Genomic DNA, 24,810 nt, shown 5'->3' on the forward strand with positions numbered 1-24,810 from the left:
AGAGGAGGGCCAAAGTGGGCTCCCAGCTATGCATGGGGCTGTAGCAGCCCCTTTCTTTTCCCTTCCTGAGGGAATCATAATCTGTGATGTGACCAAGCCCAGACAGCTCTTGATAACCTGCATCTCTGGGGGTATCCTGTCTGTGGGTTATGGGGTTGGGACTATCCACAGGGGCCTAATTAGTGAGGAATATTGCAGACCCCACTACCTGTGTATTATATCCCTTTTGGGATCTTTAATTGGGAAACCTTTTAATTGGAGTTGTTCAGATAAATGGAGAAAAGAAAGTTGCTTTGGCTTCTGTTGTCCTGGGGGAGGAGGGGTGATAGAGAAGGTCCTTATGGGGAAATGAAATGGAACCTGTTCCAAGATGCTCAAAAGGGCAGGAAAAGAAGCTCCCAATGGAGGTGCATCCAGGCATATTTCAGTTTAGCTGGTGTGAAGTGGAGCTTTCTAATCCTCTGAGTGGAGTGAGGATATTTGCCTGTTTGATCTTGAGGTAAATTCATTGTCACCTGCCAGGGGACCTAAGAGGGGTGGTTAAATACACTCAGGTCCAACCCCAGCCCCTTGGCTGTCAATGTAAGCTTGGATAAGTCATTTTATTTCTGTTAAGAAGCTTTATTGTCTGCCCCCCACACACTTGTATTGGCACAGACCTCAGGGTTTCACTTATGCTAAGCAAATTCTCTACTACTAAGCTGTATCCCCAGCCCAAGCTTCACTGAAATTATCTGTTACATGATTGAGATGATTAAATAGAAGATGTGTGTAAAATGATGCCTGACACATAAGTATTTACTAAATGGTGGCCAGGTAAATAGTACCATCATCATTATCATCATCATTTTTACTTTGAGTGGCTAGTGGCTCTTGGGGTGCTTCTGGAGTAGTTGGAATTGAATACTTCTTAATCCCCTCAGGTACTCTCTGGGTCCTCACCTATTCTGCACTCTCCTTTGAGATCATCTACTCATTTCTTTCCTGGTCTTGAGCAGTGAGGGCTAGAGTTGGTTTCCTGTCATCAGGTGACCAGACAACATGAGGTTTGCCCTCTGAAGTGTCACCTCATATCACTAAGCCTCAGGTGGTGCAGGTAGAAGAATGTCATCAGGAATGTCAAGAGAACTGACCTGTATATACCAGTAGAAAAACTAGTCTGCCAACTGATTACTTTCATTGGGAGGTGCACGTGGGACAAAAGAGGAGGAATTTCTCCCTGTTGTGGGCATTGGCCTAGTGATTTGTGTTGTTGTTTGGGGAATCCTTAATTTAATCATTTATATATTTATTCACTTATTCATTCAAGACATAGTGAACATCTACCAATAGTGGCCTTGTGTTAGGTACTGGTGTAGGTGCTAGGAACATAGTGATGAACATCTTTGGCTCTATGATGCATATAATCTAGTGGAGGAGGTAGACATCAAACAGACATTACCTAATATTTAAGCATGGAAGAATATGATGCCAGGAGCCATGTGGAATGTTCAGTAGATTTCAAGGTCTCATCTCTTCAATCCCTATTTATTCATATGAATATGAACTCTTTTCTGAACACCCTTCACTAACTCATATTTCTTTTATTTTTTTTCTTTTTCTTTTCTTTCTTTTTTTTTTCTTTTTCTTTTTTTTTTTTTTTTTGTGTGTGTGTGTGGTGATGGGGATTGAACCCAAGGTCTTGTGCTTGCTACCAACTGAGCTGTATACCCAACCCTTAATTAGATTTATGGAGGTAATGTTTGCTCATGCCTGGTTCTTAGCCCCTGTGTAATTTGGCCTCCAATTTTTTTTTTTTTCTCGTGCTGTTGGGGATTGAACCCAAGGCCTCATATTCCTTTCTTGACTGTTTTACCTATGAACATCACGTGGATATTTGCACCTTCTCTGGGCTTGGCACTAGGAAAGCCAAGCTTGACAGAACAAGGTTCTTACCCTTGTGAGGGAGATGGGTGGCGAGCAGATAATTAGGGCAGCAATATAAGCCCTGTTATTGGACTATGAACAAGGAGGAAGTGCTGAACCCAGAAGTGAGTTAGAGAAGGCTTCCTGAAGGAGGTGACCTTCATGATGATTCTTGAAGGATGAGTAGGAGTTTCCCAGGCAGACAAAATGTGGAGGTGGGTGTTTAAGTGGAGAATGGTCCCCCAGGAAGCATTGAGGAATGGAGGTCAAGAACAGTGACCTTGGTCTACGTCTTGATTTGAGCATTCACTGGCTATGTCTGGAACAAGATGCTGAGCTTCCATTTCATCATCTGTGAAATGGGAATAACAATAGAACCAATACCATAGGGTTGTGTAAAGATTAAATGAAATATATTTTGATGTTTTAGTATTAACTGTAGGCATAGTGGCAGGCAAAAAAGAATGTGGAGTACAAGATGAGTATGGAGAAGGTCCCAGGAAGGTAAAACTATGAAGGATAGACCTTTGTGTTAAGGCTTTGGGATTTAATCATGTGGACAGCAGGGAGCTAACAATGGGTGAGGCCTGACCCAGGCAGTGGCATGCAGTGGCTTGGAGAGGAAGAGGTGATGTGGGGTACAGAAACATGCTGTAGCGTCTGTAGGCAGTGAAGAAAGAGTTTCCATTTTGAAGGGAAGAATAATACTTATTTTAGAAAAATTATTCTAGAGACAATAATGAGGGGTAGTATAGACTGAAGATATTGAAAATTAAGAGACCTCATAGTTAATAACCACAATTTAGGCAAGAAATGTTCAGAGTAGAAAGAATGGAGAGGACAAAGCAGATATAGCACAGATTTATATAATATAAGCCTTCCCCTGTTCTGTAATGAGTTGAGGCAGCCTTTAGGAATGTACATAAAAGAGAAACAGATAGGTAAAGGTCCTAACAAGAATGGAGAGGTAGAAACCTTGAAGGTCTTTCCTATATAGTTGCTAAATTTGTACACAAATTGAGCTATCATTTAATGAGAACATACTAGATTGGCATCACCATGCAGAGGGCTGTCTATACTCTCATTATATCTCATGTAATTCTCTTAGCATCTCTGCCTTCATAATTGGAGAAACCATATGAGAGATTTAGTAACCTGGCCAAGCTCTCAGCCAGGAAGTGGCAGAGTTGGGAATTAAGCTTGAGTCTGTTAGAGAATAAAATTCATTTTCTGGAGGGCAGAGCCTTTCTGAGAGTCATGAGGGAGGTGGATTCACAGCCCTTGCTTGTTGGGGTGAGAGAGAGAGGTTGAGTTGTCAGAGGTGTGGATGTTTTTAGGGTCTGTGACTGATAGTGGTTAACATTGACTAAGACTGGGAACATGAGGGGAGTTGTAGTTATTTTGGAGCAAATGATGAGAATTTAGTTTGGGGTGGATGTGGTTGGTGAGTTTCCACTTGTGGTGGGCCATCCATGGGGTACTCTCTGTAAGTAGAAACTCACTTCTCACACTCAGCCATTAGGTTAGAGTCACATATACAGATTTGGGAGCCATCACCTCTGAGATGAATTTGACCATTCAAGGATGAAGTAAGTTAAGAAGGAAAAAGATAGAACTACAACTGAAAGGAAGAAAGACAAACCAGTGAATGAGACTGAGAGATGATGAGACCCAGATGGAGGCTGTTGTAGAAGAGGTATTGTAGAAGCCATGGGAGAGAGGCTGCAAAAGGGGTATGCTCAACAAGGTCAAAGGCCTCAGAAAGCTTAGAGGAGGGTGGGGACTGAGAACACTGTAAACTACTGAGAGTGGGATGGTAGGGCCCTGATGAATTTTGAGAACAACTTCAGCCACATGTGGAAAACAAATTCTTTTGTTGTCAAAATTCATTTAAGGAGTGAGTATGTGGGGAGCAGGTAGAGAAATCTAGCTGGAGAAGAGGGTGGACTTGAGGGTGAGTTAGAACTGAGGAAAGACTGATTTTTTTTGTGTGTGTGTATGTGTGTGTGTGGATTGAACATGTTGGGAGGCTGAGGACAAAGAAAACGAGAGATTAAAAATGGTAGAGAAAGGGGAGACTGTGAGACTGTGAGGCTGGAGGCAGGAAGGAACTAGTGCAGAGCTTAAGAGAAGGGGTTAGCTTCCAGAAGGGACCCTGGAGGATCATCCTCAGATACCAGGTGCAGGCACAGAGGCATTTTGAGGCTGTGGTAGGAAAGGAAATAAGGGAGCTGGGTTGGCTAACTTCCTTCTCTGTGTGACCCAAAGAATTGATCTGAGAACCAGGGGGAAGATCAAGAAAAAAGGAAATGGGTTTATATAGCTGCTTATAGGATCTGGGCACAGAGTTAGTAGAAGCAAATACAGATTTATGAATACTTCAAAGGACACTTGAAGCAAGAAGGTGAGATTCTACAGGTGGCCACAGTTAGATGGCTTGCCAACATGCCAAATGACTTGGGAGGGGGAGCAGAGGCCATCAGTCCCAGACCAGAGAGTGGGTGCACAGGGATGGCCACGGACTCTGAGTGCTTCACTCTCTGAAGCTATGGGACGACTTGTAAGAAGAGAGAGCATGCTCCATCCCTATCAGTCACTTCTCTGCCCTTGTATCTCCCTGTAGCCAGTCATTGTTCTCTTGTTAATAATTCTTCCAGACTTTTTCTAAAAAATGCATTAAAATTCTTGCCAGCATGACCTCTTTGAGTAATGTGATCTGTGAGTTTATTAACCTCTGTGAGAAGAGAATTTCTTTGCTCCATGGGAGCGGATAATCTCTTGGAGGGAGTGAGCATTAATGTGCTGACCTGGAAGGTTAGCTTGATACCTGAGGGCAGAGACAGTGTAGGGTCAGTTTATCTGTGTCTGCTCTCCTCCCCCACACCATGTGACTTGGCCTGTATCCCACGAAAGATGGACTGATTGCTTCTGCATGTCACTGTCCCTCAGCCCACTCACTGAGTCTGGCAGCAGCCCAAAGTTGAGTTGGTCACAGAAACCAAATGATACAAGTCTTTGTTTTTCTCATTTTAATTTTCTAAGAAAGAGAAAGTTGGAGATGAAAATGAGAATAACTAGACTTGTGTCATTCACAGTAGCCTGGGAATCCACTGGAGTTGGGAGGGGTGGCAGGATATTTACTACATGACCATGTTGAGACACATCCTGTGTCATCCCAGTGTTGGCCTTCAAATGTGCACATGTAATGGATATTTTACATAAGCAACTTTCAAGGCGTCTAGCTAAGTAGCAATGATTCATGACTCCATCTTCATTAGTTTGATAGTTGGAATATGCCATAACCTAGCCTGATCTGCCTGCCCCCTGTGTACCCCTGATGGGTCCATGCCATCTATATTATTTATTACATAAAAAACTTAATCATAATATCCAATTATCACAACAAATTGTCATCATCTGTGACTCCCCCACTCTTGCAAACCAGACCTGTTCTTTCCAATCAAAATATGATGGCCACATATGCAATTTCACATTTTCTAGTATCCACATTAAAGTACGACAGGAAGCCAGGCATAGTAGTGCTCTTTTGTAATCTCAGTTATTCAGGAGGTTGTGGAAGGAGGATAACAAGTTCAAGGCCAGCCCCAGCAACTTAATGAGGCCCTCTCTCAAAATAAAAAGGGCTGGGGATATATGTAGCTCAATGGTAGAGGAACTTTGGGTTCAATTTCTAGTACTGAAAACAAACAAAAACCCATGTGATGGGCTGAGGATATAGCTCAGTTGGTAGAGTGCATGCCTTGCATGCACAAGGCTCTGGGTTCAATCCCCAGCACCAAAAAAAAAAAAAATTAATATTTTAATGCCTTTTAAACCAAAATATCAAAAAATGTTATCATTTCAACATGTGATCAGTAGTGAAGTGAGGAAAAGATATGATCCCTCTGTCCATGGAATTTACATTCTAGTGAGTTAGACATACTCCAACTGTCCTTGTGCCCTCCATGTCCCCATGAAAGAAGACCAATCTATACATGGATCCACCAATAAAACCACTGCAGGTTGTTTTCAGTTCCAGAGGGAAAGAAGCAAGGGCTGAGAAACTTTACAGTGTGTGGTTAGGAAATTCCTCTCTGAAGAGGTGACATTTAAGCTGCTCCCTCATGTGAAGAAAGAGAGCAAGGTGCTCTAGGTAAGGGAGAAGCAAATGCAGGGTACCTAAAGTGGGGAAGGGCTTTCCCAAATATTTGAGAAATTGAAATCAGATCACCATGTCAGGATCAAGATCAAAGCACATGAAGGAAAGAGCCCAGGCTGGGATTGGAGAGAGAGGCAGGTAAGGACGAAATTGGGTAGGACTTTGGAAACTGTGGCAGGGACTGTGGATTTTACTTGAGGTGTAGTGGGATTGAATTCAATTGAATAAGACCAAAGGACTGCCTGCCACTTGGTCCTCATTAAGTTCTAAGTAGACCACACTAGTGCTCTGTGTTGAAGGGGTTGGGAGGGGGCGAGAATTGAAGCAAAGAGACTGGTGCAAAGCTGAGGGTAGAAAGGTGTCAGAGGAGAGGGAGGGAAGGGGACAAGTTCCACACATGGCTTTTTTAGAAGTTCCTGATGGATGATGACACATGGCATATGGGATGAGGAAGAGAAAGGAAATAAAGAGGATCCCTTTGGTGTTTGGCTTATGCTGCTAGTAGATGTGGGGAAGCTTGTAGGAAGAGCAAGTTAGAAGGAAGGTGAGAGAGCCAAGTTCAGTATCATTAGTTTGAGAGTGTGAGTAGAGCTGGGGAGGAACCAGTTAATTTTATGAACTTCGGCTCAGCAGAGAGGTCAGATGGGAGAAGACTGAGCAAAGTCACTGAGGGAGAAGGCAGGCAGAGAAGGAAGGCTCAGGATCCAGCCTGGGGCACCCATCCTTTAGGTGGCCATAGAGGAGGAGGAGTGGTCAGTGAGAGAGGAGGAAACTAGAGTGGTGGCCAGTTGATCTCAAGAAAGAGGACTTAGACATTGGCATCAAATGCTTCTGGAAGGAGAACTGGGGCCAGGAGTCCTGCCAGCAGCTGGTACCCCCTACCTGAGCCAAGTCAGTGTTGAGGTGGGGCCAGGAGCACAGCAGGTTGGAAGGTAAATGGGAGTCTGGGAAGGGGAGTTGTGTGGAAATGTGTGGACCACTTTTTGGAAGTTGACTATTCAGGGGGCAGAGAAATAGGACAGCAACAGGAGACTGTAGGGAGAGGGAGAAGGTATCAAGGAAGGATACTGATGGGAATGCTACCAGAGAGGAGGATGAGAGAGGAGCCAAGCCCTTGAGAAGATGAGAAAGTTGGAGTTCAGAGCACCAGGAAAGGATTGTCCTTTGGAGGTGGGAGGGGAAGCACCCTCCCATGGAAAGGAGGTCACTGTGGGGATGATGCAGGCAGGCTTGGGTGTGGTGGGAAGATATGGGAGTCCCATTTGTACCTCCTATCTTTTCTCTGAAGTGGAGGCTGGGTCATCAACTGAGAGAGCAGGGGTGGAGGATAAGGTGTGGGAAGTTGGAGAAGAAGGTGATAGAAAATTGTCTGGGAGTGGGTGGCAAACCTACCAGAAAAATACAGGCCTGTGGCCATTGTAGAGTGACAGTTTGAGGTCAGAGAATGTAAATTTAAAGTGAAACTCATCCACCCAATTTTGTAATGTGGCCCAGTGGCTTGGGTGTGGGCATGGAGAAGGCAGATGATAGGCATCCGGTTGGGGTTTGCTAGGCTGGGGAGGCATGGTATTGGCCTGGGATTGACAACAGTGGTAGGCCATGGAATGGTTAGGAAGAATGTGAAGCCAGTAGGTGGCCAGTGGGGAGGGGTAAGTCAGTGGATGGAGGGCTCTCTGGGATACACCAGAATGAGCTGGAAGTATCAGCCATGTAGGCTGGATGGGAAATATGCAGTTCACATTTTTAGGTGATGAGGAGCCCAGCATATAGCTGTGGGCGAGAGTCATTAAAAGAGAATGGGGAAGAAGGCATTGGCATGAAGGAGGCCAAGGAACTGAGTGCAGGGTATTGAGGGTCATGTGTATAGGTGGTGACAGTAACAGGAGGCAGGTAGAAGAAGAAACTGGGCTGGTTGCTAAAGCTCTTGATTGATGCCAGGAACTTGGAGGCAGGTGATGGTGGGTAGGAGGCAGGTACCTGGAATGGCCCTACCTCCAGGAGTGTGGAGTGAGCCTCAAGGACCCCAGTCCCCTCCCTTTGTGTCCTGCATGCATAGAAGCACTAGGGACAAAACGGCTTTGTGTGTTTGTTGGAGCATTGTCCTCAGGGACCAGCTGGTTTTAGTTAAAGCATGAAGGTGAAAGAGTATTCTGACAGGAGGTGCTGGTGCCTGCTGTCATGAACCCATGAGGATTTGGAAGAATAGAGAAGAGTGGAGGACGTACAGAGGATGTACAGAGCAGGAGGTACCCTGACTGATACTAGGTGACTTAGGAAGGTCTAGCCTCCTGGCTGTCCCTGAGGTACAGTGATGGCTTGTGTTTACATCTCGGCTGTGAGAGTAGGGCAGATCTTTTGTGCATGTGAGAAAGACATGCAGATTTTGAGAGGTGGTGAGCTCTCTGGACCCAGCTCATTGATGCCCTGAATGCTTTGAAGATGTTAGTCAACGTGTAAAAGAGCAGTAAGGAAGGAGGCAGAGGGCCGTGCTGCATTTGGTGCTGGGTGCTCAAGAACATCCAGATGTAGATGTGAGGAAGGACTTTTAGATGAAATGCAGAGTAAGAGGGGTCTGGGCAGTGCTCTATAGGGATGGTTAGAAGGAGGGGTTCTTATTATGGGGCCTGTGAATACCCCCCTATGGACAGTTGTAGATATGAATATGATTTCTTGTGGAGGGCATTTTAATCAGATATCCAAAAGGGTCCTTAACCCAAAAGAGATGAGCATTACTTGTTTAAAGGACTTGGGCATATTTGGCTTTAAGAAAGGAGAACCTGGACCAAGAGGTAAGAGTAGGGGGAGGAGAAAGCTGTCTCCATGTAGATGAGTAGCTGCCATTGGTGTCGGACTTGTTCTGTGCCAACCCAATTGGGACTCAAATCAGTAGGGAGGAGCCTAGGTCTGACTCTGTGTGGGTGACTGGAGGGCTGGTCATCCCTATCACAAATGAGGTATGCACAGAGCAGGTAATAGGAGTTGGCCTTCGATGTCAGCAGCTCCTTTGTCCAAACCTTCTTGTTCTGAGTTGTTGCCAGGTTTCTGTCCTCTTTAGGGAGACAGTCTTGGGTGCTGGGCTTTACTGGGAGTGATGTGACCCCTGTAAGTGCACAGCTCAAGTTGTGGAAGCCCCTGGAAGCTTGCCTGCCTGTCTCTTTCTGGAGACAGCATGTCCAGTATCATCTTGGATTAAGTGAGCTTGTCTTGGGGACTCAATTTACCTCTCTATGGTATGAGAACAGTGTTTCATCTGGCATTGCTTCTGAGTGTGGGTAGTTCCTCTCCATATCTCTATCAGGATGGTGAGCCCACCTTCACAGGCCCTGAGTTGCCCACTTAAATGGTCTCTGGCATTGGGTTGTCTTTCATGACATAGGGTTGTGTCAGTTGAGCGCTGAATTCACCAAACTGGGGTGAGCACAGATTTATCTCTTAGGGCCTTGTACATGCCATACACAATGTTTCTGAGTGGTGATTAGGACTTCTCCCTTATTTTGGCAGCAATAGAATCTGACAGTAAATTCAAGGGTGACTCCCATGGGATCAAACTGCTAATCAGTCCAGTTTGCCTCTGTCTATCTTTCTTTCCTCTCTAAAGACTTGTTTGTTTAAAGCACTCATGCCTTACCAAGGGTGGAATATGCTGAAAAACTGGAATTAGAAGCCTGATTGAAAACCATATCACTTGCTTCAAGCCACTACTTGGCTTCTCCCATGAATTTTGAATGCTCTGAAAGCTCTGCCCCATGAAGGAAACAATGCCTTGTGCCTTTAATAATTAAGTGGAGTACACTGATCATGATGGTATGGACCCAGGCTGGTTGCACTATAGCCCCTGAGGGCCTCTCTTTTAGGAGCAGACCAGGTGGAGACCCAAGGAAGTTATCCTCATAGCAAAAATTGATGCAGGTTCAAATAGAGGCCTTTTAAGCATTTAGCAAAATTTGTACAACTGTGGAAATGTCACAAAAGAGGAAGAAGATGACATGATATGATGTGAGTTTTTCTGAGTGGGTGCATCCATCTCTTTCTGTATCAGACCCATGGATTCTTAGCTTGTCTTATTTTGTTCCTTCATTGCTCTAGAACTGTCCTTATGAGATGACTGTGGCCTCAGGCTAAGTTTGGACTTCCTTACCACTGTGGAATTGGAACTGGCTTCTCTCTGCCCTTGGTGGAAATTTCTGGGAAAGCTGTACAGGGAAGAGAAGGTTGCTTTATTTTCTGACAGAAGACCCTTCCTTCAGGAGCAATAATGGCATTTCAGAATTGGCTCATTTCCTGTTTGCCTGTTCTGTGATTGCACAAGATCCTTATCTCCAAGGTCACAGAATAATATGCTGTGCAGTCAAGGTCATGCCAGATGGTCATTGTGGGATCTTATTTGGTTTCTGTGGAAGAGTGAGTTCTGCCAGGGTAAGGGAACTAATATTTATTGATCATTTATATGTATTGTTTCATTTAAGCTTCACATTTTATGGATGAGGAAGAATCCAAAGTTCAGAGAAGTTAAGTTACTTGGTTAGGATCACACAGTCAGGACACAGAATGGAGCTGGTGAGTATATATGTTGTCCAGCTCTAAGGCAGGTAACTCTAAGGTTTGTATTTTATAAGACTTTTACAGCTGCATGAGAAAAACAATTTTTATTTCAAAAGTATAACTTGAGGTATAAGAGAAAAGGCACAGATATGCTTCAAGAAAGCTTAATTCATGCGGAAGTTTAAAGTAGGGGCTATTCTAATGTTGTGACTAAATCATCTGTAGATTTCTTTTACCCAGGACCTACTGATCCATTCTGTTATCTTCTGTTTCTCACTCATCTGTGTCCCAGATTTTCCCTGTTGTTTTTCTCAGATTTCAATAAAGATTCTAAGAATGACAGATTTTCAGTCTTATTGGACTGTATTTTGTAATCATATTTATTACGTGATATTATTCAGATTGTGCACTAGGAATCTAAATGTCAAATAAGTAAACCTGTTGGGCTAGATCTGCATTCAGTCAATTGTATTGATGTGTGTGGGCGGGGGTAGGGATACAGCTAAGGGTCTTGTGTATGCTAGGCAAGCAGTCTGCCTCTGAGCTATAGCTCCAACCCAATTATATTGATTTATCTTGATTCAAAGCAAGCTTGCTAGAGCCCACGTTGCTCACTTTCTTTTTGGCTATTAATCAGAGATTTTTCCACCCTCCCCAGTGTTCACACTTTAGATGGTTACCTGCATTCCTGCATTATTTGTCTCAGAGGTGCATGAGAGGTTTTTGTTTTTGTTTTAGCCAATTGTTGCATTTGCTTGAGTGGAAACATTAAACAGGAAGATGCCTTTGGTGATGTGGATTTCAGGAGTGGTTTCCCAAACAGCACTTTATCTCCATAGAGATTGAGGATTTCAAGCCAGCCAGGTGAGAGGGCAGACTGACTCTGAAATTTGATTCTTTTTTTGCATCTTACAAAAACTGATTGTTTGGTTTATTTTATATGCCATTTTCTCCTGGAGCAGTCTTTGACCCACTGAAGGCTAAAGTAACCTAGCAAATAATGAATATATCTTTTTAAAAAAATATTTATTTTTTAGTTTTTGGTGGACATCTTTATTTTTATGTGGTGCTGAGAATCGAACCCAGCGCCCCATGCATGCCAGGTGGGCGCGCTACCACTTGAGCCACATCCCCAGCCTCATGAATACATCTTAATAAGAAAGTCATAGATTGAAATTATGATCTGACAACTAGATAGGATTTTGTTAAATGTTTATTGCTGGAAGAAGTTCATGGTTGAGGTCTTCTAGGCAATCTGGTTTAGAATGAAAAATTTTAGTAGCTTCTGGAACTTTTCCTCATAATAGGTAAAATTAATTCCCCCACATCCTTGGGATCAAATGTTTGTGTGGCTGAGGCAGAAACGACTGTCTGTGCTCAAACCTCTGATGTTCCAAGGGTCTCTGATGCTTTATGCTTGGGCTTATCAGAATCAATAGCTTTATTTAGGTCACTTGTGTTCAAGTGGTATCCAGTGAGAACAGAACTGCATACAGGCAGTCCAGGTGGGGTTACCTTACAAACAGTAGATTTAACCCAGTAAAGCATTTCTTACATCCTGACTTGTTCCTCCTCCTTTTGCTGAATTAATTAATATTTGCTGTGTACCTCCAGGGGTGTCTAAGACAAACTTGGCTCTTGTCCTCATAGACCTCAGTATGGCAGAGAAAATGTGTAATGAATAATTACAGAAATATTTACCCAATTATAACTCATTCATTCACTGAGTTTTGCTTAATATTTAATGTGTTTTAGGCACTATTCATGGTATTGGGCACATCAGTAAACCAGAAAACTAAAAATTCCTGCCTTCATGAAGTTACATTCTAACGAGACCCACAGTACATGAAAATGTAAAAAATAAGTAAATTTTTTGGCATGAATGTTAGAAGGCGGTAAATGTCTTGAGAAACAGCAGAGGCAGGTAAAGGGGATTGGGAGTATAGAGCTGAGCCGGGGAGGGTGTTGAATTTTCTATAGTCGAAATGGTTCTATCCCTACAAAGTTCATATGTTCAAACCTAATCACCAATGAATTGGTATTAGGAGGTAGAACATTTGGGAAGTGAGTAGGTCATGAGCTCTCAGAAATAGGATTAGTGCCCTTAAGAAGAAGTCTCAGCAAGGCTGGGGTTGTTGTTCCGTGGTAGAGCACTTGCGTAGCATGTGTGAGGCACTGTCCTCATAGATCTCAGCTTTATCAGCACCATATTAAATATAAATAAATAAATGATTTTTGTCCATCTACAACTAAAAAAAAAAAAATCTAGAAAAAAATAAGTCTCAGCTCCCTTGCCTCTTCCACCATTTGAGAACACAGCTAAAAGGTGCTTTTCATGAACCAGAAGGTGGGCCCTCACCAGACTTGCTGCACCTTGGTATTAGACTTCCCAGCTTCCAGAACTGTGAGAAATAAACTTCTTTTGTTTATAAGCTACCCAGCCTTAGTATGAACATATTAGGAGAATGTGTATTATTTTCAGAGAATGAACTCTATAAAGTAACAATTATAGATGGGTTGGAGTTATTGGTAATGATAGGTTATGACAGAATTGGAGAGGCTGAGGGAAAGGAAAGAGAAGTTCAAGAACTGAGAGGCCAATTGGCAGATCATATAATATATGTATTGAAATAATTGAGACTCACAACAGGTGTAGTGTAGGAGAAAGAGACTGTGATCCAGAAGCTAAAATCATCAAGAGAATGAGGGGGAGTAACATGGAGGTTGGTGGTTAATGCTGCCGTGAGGCGTTGACAGAATCGGATGAGAAGATAGAATTTTTGGATTGTTCCTTAAAGCCTGGGATGACAGCCTTGGAAGGAAGCATAAGACTGAGCCTATTTACCCAGAGACCAAATAGGGGTCTCCAGAGGGCTTCAACCTGAACATGTGGTGGGGCCAGAAAAATTAAAGGGCAGAGGGGGCTTAGGAGGAGGGAGGATAGAACAAGGATATGGAACACCACTGGTGAAATGCACAATGGAACAAATGTAAAGAGAACCTGAAGCATCATGTTGGGCTCAGAGACTTAGGTGACTGTCACTTAATAGCCCTGTGTGGACTTGGGCAAGTTACCTAATCTTTTTTTCTTTTCTGTTTTCCTTTGTAAAATGAAGACATAGCTGCTGACTTCTCAAGGTTTTAGGAAAGATTAGGTGAGGTCATCTATATGTTGGTGCCCAGCACATAACAGATGATCCATAAACATTACCATTTCCACGAACTGCCTTTTCCAGGAACTGCTGAGATCTTTGTGGAGTCCATCTCAGCACTGCTACATGACCATGGAAAGGCATTTCCTATTTAGAAAACAGATCTCAGGAAAGAAACATGAATTTCCCCACGATGTTAGTGTGCGTGGAAACATGCGAGTCTGAGGATGGAAACTTGAAGAAGCATGCTTTGAGATTAAAATGAAGTAGGGAGAGGTTGACACACAGACCATCTGGCCCTCTGGAGGAGATGGGTGACATGTCCTTGGCGCAAGGGAACAAGCACGGGCTGTTCTGGGGCCAGCACACATGAGCCCCAGCTGCCTGGACACCTGCTGCTGGCCTCGTTCTGCTAGAAGATGATCATTGAACCTTTTCCAAAAAAGAGAAGAAATTCTTGAAGATCCAGTACTGTAGCCCCACATCTGATCAGTCATAACCTGTTACCCATACAGCAGCCTGAGCATTCCTCAGAGTGCACATTCTTCTGTTAGTCATTTATTTCTCCCTATCAGAGACATACCAATGCTCTGTACATTTTCTTTCTAAATCCAAGAAGTATATAAGGAACTTTACTGGGTGTTAAGTGGCTTCCCCTCTTGTTCTCCTGCTCTTTGTGCACCACGCTCTTTTACCTCTGTTGACACGTTTTCTGGATGCCTTTCTCTCTCAGTTCTGGTGGGAACATATCATGTAAGACATAGTTATGGCCATTGAGTTAACCTAGTAGAACTGTGTTTTCTAACTTCTTCTTTTAGGCCAGGCAGGGCATTTTGGGAAAGGACACTTGTGCAGCACATTGGGAGTAGGTTGCTGGTGGGGAAGCCATAAATCAGGCCTCTAGCTACCTGGAGCTTAAAGGGTCAATATACCTCAGCATGCCTGTGTGTGTGCCTGGGAGGAAAGCAATACCTACTAGTTCTGCTGTAAAGAGGGGTTCTCAGTTCCTAATATCCCCCAACAAGGATCTGCTTGTTTGATTTTGGCATTACACAGGGTCCCCCTAGCTGGGAACTGATCCCCTAAGCCCTTTGAGACTTGTGTTCTTCCTAACCTCTGACCACATCTTCAAGCATTTCCTCTATTAAGGCATTGCAAGCACCCCAGAAATGAAGACTTGATACCTGCCAAAGTGACTTATAGCTCATTTTGGGGGGTGGACAACACACCTATAGCTACTCAAAGATAATGCACAATGACATAAGGGCCACAAAGGAAGTACAGAGAAAGTTAGGCTCCGGGGAGCATCCAGTATGGTTTTGTCTGATGCCTCTCACTTGGAGAATAAGTGGCCAATTTTCATTTTCCCAAGGATGGTAAGTTTCTGATAAAGATGAGCTGTGGATGCTGACATGAGCAAGAGGCATTTCTGTTGGAAGGTATAGGTATGGTGTGAGCAGGAGCTTCTGCAAAGGCAGGTGGAGATGAAGGCTGGGTGTGACCTTGGATTTCATGTCAGTGGTGTCTTCACAACCCATTTTTAATATCTGTACAGGGTGGGCACCTGTGTTTGGTCTGAATGGGTCTTAGTTGGCATAACATAATACAAAAGAATCAAGTGCACAGAAAGGCTGTCTTTACTTCTGTACCACTTGTTTGAGGTCCACAAGGGAGGTCCACAAGGTCCACATTTCTATTAAATGTGGCCTCTCTGCTTCCTCCAAACCAGCATACACCCAGTGCTGTGGGGCTCCACAGAGCTGTGGGCACAAACTATTTTTGTACTCTTTCAAATGCCTGTGTTTATTTTTAAACTCAAGCCTTTTTAAAGCAGGGTTGTATCAGGCAGTTTTTGCTTTTGAGTAAAAAGGTTCTCTTAGGCTGATAGAACCTGAAAAAGGTGTTCTTGATTTAAAGTTGTGCAGTGTCACAATGCATGTATCTGGCTTTATAGGAAAGAACTAATATGCTTTTTTAAAAATTCTGAAAAGAGGAAACCCACATACAGTTTACTAATTTCTTAATATATACTGGTAGAAGTATATATTACTTCTGTGTAGGGCAGTGATGCTAACACAAGGAAGGGTTCTCTATGTTGGGGTTAGGGGCCTGGATGACAAGCTGGGATGAGTCTGAACTGCCGCTTCCTCCAACCACCCAACAACAGGAGCCTAAGGACCAGAGACTTTGAATAGAATGTCTCTTATCTTTTAAGCTTATACAAGTTATAACTGAAAAACTAATGAGATTAACTTAGAGTTCAAGATGGAAGATTCAGTGCTTGGGTGTGTTTATACCTTCTGTCCCAGAACCCATTAAAATGATAATAAAGAGATTATGCAAATTGGTGCGGCCAATTTGGAAAGCAGTATGGAGATTCCTTGGAAAGCTGGGAATGGAACCACTGTTTGACCCAGCTATTCCCCTTCTTGGACTATACCCTAAAGACCTTAAAAGAGTGTATTATAGGGATACTGCTACAACGATAGCAGCACAATTCACAATAGCTAGACTGTGGAACCAACCCAGATGCCCTTCAATAGATGAATGGATAAAAAAAAAAATGTGCAAAATCATGGCATTTGCAGGGAAATGGATGGCACTAGAGCAGATTATGCTAAGTGAAGCTAGCTAATCCCTAAAAAACAAATGCCAAATGTCATCTTTGATATAAGGAGAGCAACTAAGAACAGAATAGGGAGGAAAAGCATGAGAAGAAGATCACCATTAAACAGGGACGAGAGTGGGGAGGGAAAGAGAGAGAGAAGGGAAATTGTGTGGTAAAGGAAGGAGACCCTCATTGTTATACAAAATTACATATAAGAGGAAATGAGGGGAAAAGGGAAATAAAACAAGAGAGAGAAATGAATTACAGTAGATGAGTTAGAGAAGATGGGAGTGGAGGGGAGTGGGGATAGTAGAAGATAGGAAAGGCAGCAGAATACAACATATACTAGTATGGCAGTATGTAAAAAAGTGGATGTGTAACCGATGTGAATCTGCAATATGTATACGGGGTAAAAATGGGAGTTCATAATCCGTTTGAATCAAATGTATGAAATATGATATGTCAAGAGCTTTGTAATGTTTTGAACAACTAATAAAAAAAAAAGATTATGAAAGGTGTAATCCCAAGACAGCAAAACAAACAGGAGGGAATTATCAGTGGTTGAGAGATTGCAACAAATTTCTGAATGGCAAAAACTGAAGAAATGTCAGTGTCAGAAATATAACACAGAGACTGGGAGGGTGGCACATGCCTATAATCTCAGTGACTTGAGGCTAAGCCAGGAGAATTGCAAGTTTGAGGCCAGCCTCAACAACTTAGCAAGACCCTGTCTCAAAAAAGTCAAGGGGACTGGGGATGTAGCTCAGTGGTAAAGCACCCCTGTGTTCAACCCTTGGTTAAAAAAGAAAAAGAGAGAGAGGGTGGGGAGGAAAGGGGAGGGGAGGGAAGTCGGAAGGCCAGATCCTGAGTCTCCATTGAGCCATAGGAATGAGAAATGGTGCTGAAGCTGAGCCTTCAGTTGGAGGTCTTGGTAACACTTTGCTTAGCAGAGGCAGTGAGGACAAGTCAACAGTACTGTCAGAGCCAAGGCCAGGATATGGGTGTTGGCATTCTAGAATAGTCTTCCTTGATCTGGCATGGTATGTGGAGAGTATTAGGGAAGATCACTTAGGAAAAAGCATGAGGTACTCTAACATTGAGGAGGCAGGAAGAGAAGATGCATAGTGAACTTGGCATCAGATAAGACTGGTGTGAGAAGATAATAAAGCAAGGCCTTCCAAGTAGCTCATTAAGGAAAGTAATTTATTAACCATTTAAGAGCCTAAGGACCAGGGACTTTGAATAGAATGTTAAAATTGTTTTATACCCATTGTGATAGATAGAAAAATGTCCCCCAAAGATACCAGGTTCTCCTCTTTGAAGCCTATAAATGTTACCTTATATGGTAAAGCTAAGGATTTTATGCTAGGGAGATTATCTTGAATTATCCGGGGCCCAATGCAATTACTAGTGTCTTGAAGAGAGATGGAGATTTTACTGTACAGACAGACAGAAGTCCCAAGGGATGTTAGGACCTCAACAGAGAGAAATTTGAAGATGCTCTGCTGCAGGCATTGAATGTGGAGCTAGCTTCTAGCGCAGCTCTAGAAGCTAGAAAAGGCAGGGAATCTTTAGAGCTTCTGGAGGGAGCACAACCCTGCTGACACCTTGGTTTCAGTGTAGTGAAACTGATTCTGGACTCCTACCCCCAATAACTGAGAGAATAAATTTCTGTTGTTTGAAGCCACCAAGTTTGTAGTAATTTGGTATAGCAACTCTAGAAATCTAAGATCTAGCCAAACCAATTACATATAATGGGGAGAGTAAAGGCCATTACAAACCCAAAGACTTACATGAACTCATCTTAAGGATCTACACTTGCAAAACAAATGTGAAAACTATGAAGGAGATGATCAGAAGACAAAAAGAATTAGAGGCATCTGTGAGTCTCTGAACTCCCAGCCAGCCAGCCATGAATTGGCCTTAGAGCGCTTAGTCTGAATTAGAACTGGAAGCCAATGACTCCAAAAATAATATCTTCCAGGACAGAGACTGGACTAGATTCTAGGCAATGGGTAGAGTAAACACCCTTTGAAGACACAAGGATTATGAGAAATGGGCTGTGTTTCTTTTCTCCTTAGAAAAAGAAGGCAGTAGAAATATATCACAAAAATAAAAATGATTATAAGCACTTTATGTTCCAAACATGAAGCACAGAGATGCCGTCTGCTTTTGAATAGTTGGAATAGTGCTAGAAAGGAGAAGCTCCCCTTGACCTTGATGCTAGGATCTTCTTCCTTTGATTAGCACTCAGCTCTTGACTTTGGAACTATACATTTCTTGCTGCTGCCGGGAACAATATTTGTCATAATGATGTTCTCTCTTTTTAAAATTGTTACATAGTACTTCATTGTGTTAATTTGTTGACTTGACTCTTCCCAGTGCTGGACATTCCAGCTAATTGACCTTTTTGTAAAGTGTTGAAATCTGAGGTTAATTTGGTCCACGAAGCCTCTTTCATTGATAGAAAAGGAGTAATATTGTACTAGTTATATATAATAATGTATAATGGGAAGAGCCCCAAGTTCAGTTCTGAATTGCACAACTAAATTCTGAATGGAGGAGGTTGGTTGGCTTATCTAATGACCATCCCTGTAGTTGGCTGAGCTGTAGTGCTGGGCATATAACCCAGCAGGCCAGCCTGTCCTTGGTCCTGTATTGACAAATAGCCTAGTGTGACTTTGAGTAGGGCCTGTGGGCAGAAAGGAATGCTGGGTGGAGCGTACATGCTGACTTACAGGTTTGGTACAAATGGGAGAAACCCAAACTTGTTTCTCTGCCAACAGAAAAGATCCTGAAACAGAAGCTATTGTTGTAATCTAGGTCAGTGTTTCCCAATCCTTTTAGCGTCATGGACACCTGGAAAATATTTGTACAGCACACGGGCAGATGGACAAGACTGTTCATAATGTTCAGTCCTGGGATTCCAGTTGCCTAGGCCTTGCCATGGTTCCTGAGGGTTGAAGAGATTCCCTTCTGAAAAGACCACTTCCTCCCAGCCCAAATGACGTCTTGATATAAATTAAAAAAAAAATCACTTCTTTCTCAAGATACCTTCCACATAACTGCCATCTGCCATTCAATTGACATACAAACTATGCAAATCTTTCATAAGAGCTTACTGTGATTGACACCCCTGGAGTTGTATACTATGCATCCATTTGCAGGACCAATCTTAGTATACCTGTGGCCCATGGGAGGCCATTGACAGGAAGGAGGCTGAGGAAGAGCTTAGAGATGGGAGATGTTTCTGACATATGCTGAGCATTAGACTCCAGAATTCTGCTATCATGAAAGATTGATGGTTTGAGTTCCTGAAATAGGCAGTGTACCTAGAAGGGAGATAAGGTGTGAACTTGGGGTTCAGGGGAAGAGACACTTGAGCTGGAGGTATCTACTAAGGCATCAAAATATGGAGCTGATCCTTGAAACTGTGGAGTTGAGATGGGAAACTCCATGAAGAATAACTCAGGGAACAAGCCCCCAGTAGATCACTGTTTTAGACAGCTTAGCATTGCTATTCCCAAAATATTCCACAAGAACAACAGAGGAGGCTGGGCTTAATGGCTCATGCTTGTGATCCCACTGGCTCCGGAGGCTGAGGCAGGATGATCACAAGTTCAAAGCCAGCCCTAGCAAAAGCAAGGCACTAAGCAACTTAGTGAGATCCTGTCTCTAAATAAAATACAAAATAGGGCTTGGGATGTGGCTCAGTGGACGAGTGCCTCTGAGTTCAATCCCTGGTACCCCTACCCCCACCAAAAAAAGAAAGAAAAGAAAAGAAACAGAGGAGAAATTTATTTATTTTGGCTTATATTGTGACTTAGAGTTTTGGAGGTTTGGTCAGCCAAGTGCCCATTGCTCTGGGCCCAAGGTGAGGTGGAAATTCACTGTAGAAGGGCATGGCAGATGAGCACTGCTTAACTCATGACAGATGTGAAAGAGAAGAGGAAGTGGCCACAGGGAAGATGTACTCTTCCAAGACATCCTCCCAGTGACCCACCTCTTCCAGCCACACCCCCATCTGCTTACAGTTACCACCCAGTAAGTTCATTCAAACTAGAATGAACTGATTAGGTTCCAACTCTCACAATCCATTCATTTCACTTCTGAATATTTCTGCATTAACACAGGAGCTTTTGGGGGACACCTCATATCCAAACCATTACAACTACCAATCCTTACCTGCTAAGATGGGGCCCTAATATTCAAGTAGAATGGAGAAATGAGACCTTAGCGGGAGGGGAATCTTAGCATTTTGGTGTCCTGTCCCATGACTAATGGGCACTGTCCCAGCAAGATCACACTGCCCTTAGAGCAGCATCTGTCTGCTCTAGAGGACCTTGGCCAAGATATCTGGTTATGATACCCAAGCCAGACAGCACCTTAACCAACTATCTGCACCCTCAAGTACTGGGTTTCTATACCCAGTGCTTACTCCATGTTACTGTCTATGAGGGCTATCAGGAAGGGATGGCATATATTCATCTTTGGGTCCTTAGGGTCAAATGTTAGGTTTGTGAAGGGCTCTTATGAAGGTGATGTGGGGCTCCATCCGCCTGCCTGCTGTCAGTTCCTGATTTCCTTTGGAACATTGCTGCCTGTGTGTTCATAATCTCCAATCTGAGCTGTCCCACAGAGCATATGGTCCATCTAGGACCAAGTTGGCTCAGCCTTTGCAGGACTCTAGTCCTCAGCAGCTGTCCCAACCTGAGGGATTGATGGACATCTGCTTTGGTGCCCCTACATCTTTCCTTGTGGACCAGATGGGACTGGTTATACTTTTGTCCTTGATATTGTGGAAAATAATAGAAAGGAGTTTTGCCTTGCTAGATACATGTGATATAATTTCCATATTATGTCAATGCCAAATAAGCATGCATTTTGTACCTACTGTATACATAGGGCTACAGCAAATAAAGGGTTGATAGGATGCATATTTCCATGTCTGAGTAAGCTCTAGAATAGTGGGTTTACTCTTATGAACTAGGCTTCTTTCCCTGAAAACTTCCCTTCAATATTTTAATCTTGTAATAGTAAATTCTAAAATCATCACTTCTGCCTTAGGTGTATTCTGGAAATAGTTGCTGTCCCCCCATGACCAGATCTTCCCTGCTTGCACCTTCATGCATGTGTCTTTGTGTCATGTGCTATGTCTTTGCGTGTGAAAGAAATGGCTATTCCAGTATTTCCCACCCAACAGCCTGGGAAAGCGGAACAAATGCCCACACTTGCATTATTTCATCAAGACAAAGGGCAGCTGTTCTGCTTTGAGGCTACATGAGCTAGTAACTAACATATCTTCATTTTTTTACCAGAATCCTATCAAATGTTGAGGCCACTGTGATGAATTCCTGCAGATTAGAAAGCAATCTGACAGTCATATGTGACTTAGGCCAGTAAAGAAATGAGAAAATAATGGGGCCCATTCGGAAAATACAAAAAATAAATGAGTGCTTCTTGAATACTGGATTGGAAACCAGTGAGTTACAAACAAAACGAAAACTAAAAACAAGACCCTTGGCTCTTTCCAGAGTAGTCCATGATTTGGAGGTATTGAGCCAAGTAACTGGGCACTAAGGGACAACTTGGGGAGTTCAGTTCCTTTGGTGCCAAGTCCCTGCCTAGTTTCTGACATCCAAAGTTCTTTCACATATTTACCATTCTCCTTCTGCCAACTCTAGTGTTTGAGGCTCTCCCACTCCTGTTCTTTTTGGTCCAGGTGATTTTTGCACTTGATCTTTAGCTTGGGAAGCAGTCTCTATTGTTTGAATACAATTTCACATTATAGAAAGCCTCATTGTCTGTACCTTTTATGCATTCAACAAGCCTATTTTCAGGCCTTCCAGAGAAAATACAGTTATGGTCACCATTCCATTCACCTATCCATACAGATAGGTGCTCAAACATGGGCAGTACCAAGCTGCCTGGACTCTGAGGCAGAGACCATTGCTATCTGTTTTTCCTGGAATGTTCTTAGCACTTGCATGGTTCTCCTTGTAGTTGTTTACTACATATTTGTTAAGTTAATATGTACTAGTATGCATATTTACAAGAATAGGAGCAGAATAGGATGCTATTTTGTAACCTACTGTTTTCACTTTACAGTTCTAGTGTTCGGTAGTTATTGTTGGAATTCTGGAACCTCTGAGTTCTTTTGTCCCCACATTGTTTTGTTTTCTCTGAGGCAAGAGATGTCAAGTGACGTCAAGTTCTTCAAGGTCTGTTTGATAAAGATGGGCTCAGAGAGGTTGCTGCTAGACTGGGACTCTGCAACACTTGGCCTCCTTATTTTGTATAATGTTATAGAGAATGAATCATAACAGGTAAATTAAAAAAGGAACATCTCTCTATGTGAGTAGGTATTCATTTTAATTCATTATAATTTTGAAAGACTGGAATTTCTTGTGAATGTATGTTTTGACCATCCCTCTACTTTGGGGCATTTAGGTTCTTTACAACTTTGCTTTGCTTTTATTTGTTTATGTATTTATTTTAAACAAGCAGCTCTTCAGTGATATTCTTTTAGCCTAAAGTCTCTCAGTCTCCTTATTGTTTTTGAACAAATTTCTAGAAATAGAGGTGTTGGGTCCAGGAGGATGCACTTTTAGGGCTTTTTATATGCAATAATAAGCTGACTCCCAGAGAATTCTATCAAATATCACTCCATCCATAATGTATAAGAGACAGATACATTCCACTCTAGCAGTGAGGTTACTGCACTCTTTTTTTTAATTGTGGTAAAATGTTCCTACCATTAAAATTACCATTTTAGCCTTTTTTAAGTGTTCACATTAGGATGTTAAGTGTATTCTGATCATTGTGTGCCCCCTACCCATCTCCAGAACTTTTTCAGCAAAAACAAAAGAACTTTAAAAAAAAAAAAACAATCTCTATAGTTTGATGCCTAAAAGGATCTTATTGTCTTAATTCATGTTTTTTTTGTTTTGTTTTGTTTTGTTTTTACTGAGTAGGTATAAGGTTTTGGGTGCTGGGGATTGAATCTAGGGCCTTGTGCATGCCAGTCAAGTGCTGTACCACTGAACTATACATCCCCAGACCTTGAGAAGCTGTAACATTTTATCAAGCTCTGTGGCCAGTTTTCTTTGGACACTCTCTAGTCCTCATCCTACTTGGCTCCCTAGCCATCATCCCTGTGGACCGTCCCTTCCAGAAACTCTGTTCTTTCCAGGCTTCCCATAGTGTGTTTGCATTCTTCTGTCTTCCTTCTTGCCCAGTGTTCTACCTGTTTTTTGCAGTTTTTACTCTGGTGCCTTTGAGCTATTCTTCAAGGTTGCCCCCCTGAGGACTTGGCTGCATCATCAACTCTGTGAAGTGATCCCCAGTCTCACCAGGAGTTGCTGCCAGCATACTTTTTGGTTGTTGTAAATATACATAATATAAAACTTACTATTTTGATCATTTTAAATGTATTTTTCAGCAGCATTAAGTATATTGACAGTGTTATATAGCCATCACCACTCTCCATACTCAGAATATTTTGTCATCCCGAGTGAAACTGTTACTAATCAACATGGACTTCTTTTGCTCAATTTGTGATATCAATCACCAAGAGACAAGCAGTACTATCCAAATGAGGCTTTGCTGGGACTTGTGCCCAAGCACCAGTGAGAAGTACCTGGGGTAGGATCCTGGTCTGGCCATCTCAGGATGTGAGTAGCAAAGTTTATACTGCCGGAAAGGGTGGGTTCCTGCAGCACAATCAGCTGTTGCACACAATCTCAGAATTTTTGCACAGTCTTGTTTGTTCTTTGCTCTTGACACCAGGGTTTGCACTTGACACAGTGACCTGCTTCTGTGTGTTGGTTTTGTCTATACTTGGCTACCAAAGGATGACAAAAGGTCATCCACCCCAGTAAGGTCATATATGAGTCAAGTTCAGGCCTATTGAACTTGCAGGGGTTGTGAGAAAGCTTAGGGGAGGAGTCAGCAGCTCTGGAACCTGGTCATTGGTGGAAACAATTCTTCAAAAGCAACTTGCTAAGCAGAAGACCTTGGTGAGGGAGTGAGGGTCTTACCTGTTTTCTCTCAATATTCTGTACCTGTTAAGCAATAACTCCCCATCCCCATTACCTCAGCTCCTGGGAATTACTGTTCTTTCTGTCTGTATGAATTTGATGCATACAAGTGGACTTATACAGTATTTGTCCTTTTGTGATTTATTTTACTTAGCATAGCTTCTCAAGGTTCATTTGTGTTATAGCACGTATCAGACTTTCATTTCTTTTTAAGACTGAAGAATACTCCATTGTATGTGTATACCATATTTCATTTATCTGTTGATGGATATTAAAGTTATTTCTACCTTTTAGCTTTTGTGAGTAGTGCTGTTTTGAACTTGGGCATACAAATATCTGTTTGAGTCTACTTTCAATTCTTATGAGTATGTACCTAGAAGTGCAATTGCAGAATTATGTGTTAAT

At 42.7% G+C, this 24,810-nt stretch overlaps 1 protein-coding gene across 9 annotated transcripts in view; it reads left to right on the plus strand.

Annotated features, from left to right (window-relative positions):
• The window catches only part of Homer2 (homer scaffold protein 2), a 133,551-nt gene that overhangs the window by 48,855 nt on the left and 59,886 nt on the right, over positions 1 to 24,810 (plus strand). The window contains exon 1 of one of the 9 annotated variants that reach the window (XM_078051109.1): positions 11,450 to 11,470. The exons of the other annotated variants lie outside the window; for them this stretch is intronic. The gene's annotated coding sequence lies outside the window, so the exon portion shown is untranslated. Of the gene's footprint in view, positions 1 to 11,449; positions 11,471 to 24,810 lie in introns of those variants that run through there. 9 annotated transcript variants of the gene reach the window in all.

The sequence above is a fragment of the Ictidomys tridecemlineatus genome, chromosome 5 (assembly GCF_052094955.1).
Source record: "Ictidomys tridecemlineatus isolate mIctTri1 chromosome 5, mIctTri1.hap1, whole genome shotgun sequence".
In the NCBI taxonomy this organism is placed as follows: Eukaryota; Metazoa; Chordata; class Mammalia; order Rodentia; family Sciuridae; genus Ictidomys; species Ictidomys tridecemlineatus.